Genomic DNA, 7,083 nt, shown 5'->3' on the forward strand with positions numbered 1-7,083 from the left:
ACATTAAATTAAAAAAGGTTTTGAACAAACAAAATCAAAACAAACAAGATTAAAAGAGAAGTACAAAGATGTGACAAAATTTTACAATTAGTATTTTTGATAAAGGCCTCATTTCTAAAATATACAAAGAAATGTGTCAAACTTATAAGACACAAGTCAACCCCTACTTGATAAATGGTCAAAGAATATGAACAGACAATTGATGAAATTAAAATCTTCTGTAGTCATTTTAAAAATGTTATTAATTACTATTGGTTAGAGAAATGCAAATTAAAACAACTCTGAGGTACCACTTCACATCTCTGAAATCAGCTATGATGACCAGAAAAGATGGTGATAAATGTTGTAGAGAATATGGGATGATTGGGACACTAATGCATTTTTGGTGGCGTTGTGAAATGATCCAACCATTCTGGAGAACAATTTGGAATTATTCCCCAAAAGCTATCAAACTGTGCATCCACCAGTGCTACTATTGGGTCTTTATCCCAAGGAAATCATAAAAGTGGAAAAAGGATCCATTATGTGCAAAAATGTTTGTAGCAGCTCTTTTTGTGATAGCAAAGAATTGGAAAATGAGTAGATACTCATCAATTAGGGAATGGCTGAACAAGTTGTGATATATAAAAGTAAAGGAAGATTGTTCTTCTATAAAAATTATGAACAAATTTATTTTAGAAAGACTGGAAAGATTTACATGAATGGATGGTGAGTGAAACAAGCAGGACCAACCCAAAGACCCCAGTTTTGGGGATAAGAACGCATTATTTGACAAAAATTGCTGGGAAAATTGGAAATTAGTATGGCAGAAACTAGGCATTGACCCACACTTAACACCATACACCAAGATAAGGTCAAAATGGGTTCATGACCTAGGCATAAAGAATGAAATTATAAATAAATTGGAAGAGCATAGGATAGTTTATCTCTCAGACCTGTGGAAGAGGGAGGAATTTATGACCAAAGAAGAACTAGAGATCACTATTGACCACAAAATAGAAAATTTTGATTATATCAAATTGAAAAGTTTTTGTACAAACAAAACAAATGTAGACAAGATTAGAAGGGAAACAATAAACTGGGAAAACATTTTTACAATCAAAGGTTCTGATAAAGGTCTCATTTCCAAAATATATAGAGAATTTATTCTAATTTATAAGAAATCAAACCATTCTCCAATTGATAAATGGTCAAAGGATATGAACAGACAATTATCAGATGAAGAAATTGAAACTATTTATAGCCATATGAAAATATGCTCCAAATCATTATTAATCAGAGAAATACAAATTAAGACAACTCTGAGATACCACTACACACCTGTCAGATTAGCTAGAGAGACAGGGAAAGATAATGTGGAATGCTGGAGGGAATGTGGGAAAACAGGGACACTGATACATTGTTGGTGGAATTGTGAACACATCCAGCCATTCTGGAGAGCAATTTGGAACTATGCTCAAAAAGTTATCAAACTGTGCATACCCTTTGATCCAGCAGTGTTTCTACTGGGCTTATACCCCAAAAAGTTACTAAAGAAGGGAAAGGGACCTGTATGTGCCAAAATGTTTGTGGCAGCCCTGTTTGTAGTGGCTAGAAGCTGGAAAATGAAAGGATGCCCATCAATTGGAGAATGGTTGAGTAAATTGTGGTATATGAACATTATGGAATATTATTGTTCTGTAAGGAATGACCAGCAGGATGAATACAGAGAGGACTAGTGAGACTTACACAAACTGATGCTAAGTGAAATGAGCAGAACCAGGATATCATTATATATCTCAACAACAATACTGTTTGAGGATGTATTCTGATGGAAGTGGATCTCTTCAATTAAGAGAGCTAATTAAGTTTCAATTGATCAAAGATGGGCAGAAGCAGCTACACCCAAAGAAAGAACACTGGGAAATGTATATAAACTGCTTGCATTTTTGTTTTTCTTCCCAGGTTATTTATACTTTCTGAATCCAATTCTCCCTGTGCAACAAGAAAACTGTTTGGTTCTGCACACATATATTGTATCTAAGATATAGTGTAACCTATTTAACATGTAAAGGACTGCTTGCCATCTGGGGAGGGGGTAAAAGGAGGGAGGGGAAAAAAAACCAAGCAGGACCAGGAATACATTGTTTGCAGTAACAATAAGATTATATGATGATCAACTATGACAGACTTGGTTCTTCTCAGCAGTTCAGTGATCAAAAGTAATCTCAATAAACCTTGGAAAGAAAATGTCATCTGCACCAAGAAATAGAACTATGGAGATTGAATATAAATCTACATATGCTGTGTTTATTTTTTTTCTCTCATGAATTTTTCTTTTTGTTTTGATTTATCTCTCCCAACATGTTTCATGAAGAAAAGTGCATTTAAAAAGTTAATATACATGTATAACCAGAAAAAAAAAAAAAAAACAATTAAACAAAAAGACAAAATCTAATTTTACTAAAATTTATCAGGACTAATGAAGATCACAATCTCAGTGAAATTAAGCTCCTTCTCCCCTTCCCTCCCCATTAACCGGCATAAAAAGGTAAGCAGAAAGAAAAACCATAAGGGATTAAATAGCATTAAATGGTTAATAATATTAAATGGGTAGAAGATACTTGTTACTAATAAGAATCTTATTATTGTCAGGGCAATTTGAAGGTATATTCATGTATAGAGGACAAGAGTGTGAGATAGCTATGATGGAATGACATAACATAAAAAAAGGAGTGAGTAAGAGGAAATTACTTGTAAAAGTGGGAAGGAAGAGGTAAAATGGAGAAAATTATCTTATATAAAAGAAGTGTGAAAAAAAAGCTTTTACCCTGGAGAGGAAATGGGGTTAGAGGGAGAATATTGAATGCAGTGCTTGAATCTTACTCTGATCAGAAATGGCTTAAAGAGCGAGTAGCACAAATACTTATTTGGATATAGAAAATTGTATCTCTCTACAGAGAATTAGTAGAGAAGATAAAAAAAATTTTGGAGGTAGTGATGGAAGGGATAGTTGATTAAAAGAGTTGGTATTCAAAAGAAAACAAAATAAGAGAGTGGAGCCAAAGTGGTGGAAAGGAGACACACATTTTTCTGAGCTCTCCCCATGTCCCTCAAATTAACAGCAAATTCAGTCTCTGAACTGTTTTTGGAGTGACAGGATCCACAATTATTTTAAGTATAATAAACTTCCAGCAGCAAATAATTTGGAAAATCTAAAGAAAAAGTCTGTTTCAATTGGGCACAGAGGAAGAGGGGCTGAGCACAGGCAGTTACATGGAAACTGGAACACAGGCAGTGCATAAACCCAGGGCACTGTGGGTTTCAAGGACAGGAGGAATATACCAGGAGGATTCTATAGCAGTGTTGGCTACTCTGCCCTGGTTGCAAACCAGTAGATCAACAGATTATTTTTAATACTTTCATTGCAAATAAAAAAGGCAAATAGTAAACCTCTAAACCCCAGAATATGGAGAGCTAGCCATGCCCACCCACCACTGGAAGTTACTCAGCACTGACCCAATACAGCCACTGTCACCTATGATCTCTCCTTTGCCCTAAAAGCTGACTTTAACCTTAAAAATGAGCAAAAAAGCAAAAAGTACTCTGACCATGGACAGTTTTCATAGAGAAAGAAAAGAATAGATTTCAAATCCTGAGGACACTAAAAGCAAATCATCTCCAGATGAAGCCCCAAAGGGTGATATGAATTAGTCCCCATGTTATAAGGTTCTCTTGGAAAAAATTCAAAAATAATTTTAAAAGAGTTAGAACAAAAATGGGGAAAGAAAATGAAAACTTTGCAAGAAGGTTTGGAAAAGGAAACACAGAAATTATCTGAAGAAAACTCCTTACAGAATAGATTTAGTGAAATGGAAAAAGCATACAACTCCTTACAAAATAAATTTGACAAAATGGAAAAAGAAAACAATTTCCTGAAAAATAGAATTTATGAAATGGAAAAAGAAAACAAATCCTTGAAAAATAGAATTTGTGAAATGGGAACATACTCCATATGACAAAGCAACTCATTTAAAAATTCAATTGGCCAAATATAAAAAGAACTAAAAAGGAAACTGAAGAAAATAATTCATTAAAATTTATAACTGAACAAATGGAAATGAATGACTGAGAGACATCAAGAATGATTCAAGCAAAACCCCCTCAAAATAGAAGAAAATGTAAAAAACCTCATTAGAAAAACAACTGATTGGGGAAAAAAAGATCTCAAAGAGACAATCTAAGGCTTTTGGGACATCCTGAAAACCATGATAAAAAAAAAAAAGAGCCTAGATATTAACTTTTAGGAAATCATCAAGGAAAACTGCCTTCATATTCTAGAATCAGAAAACAAAAGAAAGCAAATTTTTGAGGGGGGACAGAATAATATGAACAGAAGGGAAAATTAGATAGAAGTAAATACATAGTAATCATAACTGTAAATGCAAATGAAACAAATTTATCTATAAAATGGAAACAGATTGAAGAAAGAACTCAAAAAAAAAATCTAATATGTTATTATACTCCCCTCAAAAAAGAAAAATAACAACAATGGTACTTGCAACAAAGAGACACAGACAGAATAAAAATAATGGGCTAGAACAGAATCTATTATGTTTTAGCCAAGCCAAAATTTTAAAAATGTGTCCATGATTTAGGCATAAAGAACAAGATTATAAATAAATTACAGGAACAAAGGATAGTTTATCTCTCAGACTTATGGAGGAGGAAGGAATTTGTGACCAAAGACAAATTAGAGATCATTATTGATCACAAACTAGAAAATTTTTATTATATCAAATTTAAAAGCCTTTGTACAAACAAAACCAATGCAGACAAGATTAGAAGAGAAGCAACAAACTGGGAAAACATTTTTACAGTGGTTCTGATTAATGACTCATTTCGATAATATATAGAGAATTGACTCTAATTTATAAGAAATCAAGCAATTCTCCAATTGATAAAGGGTCAAAGGATAAAAACAGACAATTTTCAGATGATGAAATTGAAACTATTTCCAATCATATAAAAGAATATTCCAAATCACTATTGATCAGAGAAATGCAAATTAAGACAACTCTGAGATACCATTACACACCTGTCAGATTGGCTAAGATGTCAAGAAAAAATAATGATGAATGTTGGAGGGGATGTAAGAAAACTGGGACACTAATATATTGTTGGTGTAGTTGTGAACGAATCCAACCATTCTGGAGAGCAATCTGGAATTATGCCCCAAATGTTATCAATCTGTGCATATTCTTTGATCCAGCAGTATTACTACTGGGTTTATATCCCAAAGAGATCTTTAAAAAGGGGAAAAGACCTGTGCATGCCAATGTGTTTGTGGCAGCCCTTTTTGTAGTGGCTAGAAAATGGAAAATGAATGGATGCCCACCAATTGAAGAATGGTTGGGTAAATTGTGGTATATGAGTGTTATGGAATATTATTGTTCTGTAAGAAATGACCAGCAACATGAATACAGAGAGACTTGAACTGATGCTGAGTGAAATGAGCAGAACCAGGAGATCATTATACACTTCAACAACAATACTGTATGAGGATGTATTCTGATGGAAGTGGATAACTTCAACAAAGAGAAGATCTAATTCAATTCCAATTGATCAATGATGGACAGAATCAGCTACACCCAGAGAAGGAACACAGGGAAACAAGTGTGAATTGTTTGCATTTTTGTGTTTCTTCTCAGGTTATTTTTACCTTCTGAATCCAATTCTTCCTGTGCAACAAGAGAACTGTTCGGTTCTGTACACATATATTGTATTTAGGATATACTGTAACATATTTAACATGTATAAGACTGCTTGCCATCTAGGGGAGAGGGTGAAGGGAGGGAAGGAAAAAGTTGGAACAGAAGTGAGAGTAACTGATAATGTTGTAAAAAATTACCCATGCATATGTACTGTCAATAAAAAGTTATTTAAAAAAAAAAAAAAAAACAGTTATAGCAATCATGATCTCAAATGAAACAAAAGCAAAAACAGACTAAATAAAAAATAAATAAAAAATTTATCAGAAATAAATGAAAACCCCCTATTTCATTGAATACTCATCTTTTTTCCTGGAAGATAATGATTGGTTTTTCAGGGTGGTTGATTTTTAGCTGCAGTCCAAGCTCCTTTGCCCTTCAGAATATATTATTTTGGACACTTTAGTCTTTAAAGTGAAACCTTCTGGGTCCTGGGTAATCCTGATTGTGGTTCCATTATATTTGAATTGTTCTTTTCTGGCTGCTTGCAGAATTCTCTCCCAGACCTGATAATTCTGAAATTTAATTACAATATTCCTTGGAATTTTTATTTTGGGATCTCTTTCAGGAGGCAAACGGTGGATTCTCTCAATGGCTATTTTATCCTGTATCTAGAATAGCAGGGCAGTTTTCTTTCATGCTTTTTTGAAAGATATTATTTAGATTTTTTTCATCATTGTTTTCAGGGTGTCCAATAATTCTTAAATTGTCTCTCCTGCAACTATTTTCCAGGATAGTTGTTTTTCCAATTAGATATTTTACATTACCTTCTATTTTTTTCTTTTTCTTTTTTTTTTTCCTTTTGTGGTTTTGTTTGACTGATTCTTGGAATCTCATCGAGTCATCTCCTTCCATTTGTTTAATACCAATTTTGAACGAATTATTTTCATTAATCATCTTTTTTTTTTTAACATTTTCCATTTGGATAGTTTTAACACTTTTAAAGGTGTTTTGTTCAGGGGATTTTTTTTTTTCATTTCACCAATTTTATTTTTTAAGGAGTTGTTTTCTCTAATATGTTTTTGTGCTTTTTCCCCATGGTGTTGAATTTTTTCATAATTCTCCTGCAGAGTTTTCATGTCTTTCTCAATTTTTTTCTGCTACTCTTACATGATTTTAAAAATTATTTTTTTAACTCTTCAAGGAGAACCTTTTGAGCTTGAAACCAGTTCATATTCCCCTTTGAGGCTTCATAAGTAGACATGTTACAGCTGTTCTCTTCTTTTGGATTTGTGGACTAATCTTCTCTGTTGCCTTAGTAGCCTTACCATAGAAAGGGATCCTTTTGCTTTTTGTTCATTTTAAAAAGTTGAGCTTTGCTCAGATAGCTCAA

This window comes from Antechinus flavipes, chromosome 3 (assembly GCF_016432865.1).
Source record: "Antechinus flavipes isolate AdamAnt ecotype Samford, QLD, Australia chromosome 3, AdamAnt_v2, whole genome shotgun sequence".
Classification (NCBI taxonomy): domain Eukaryota; kingdom Metazoa; phylum Chordata; class Mammalia; order Dasyuromorphia; family Dasyuridae; genus Antechinus; species Antechinus flavipes.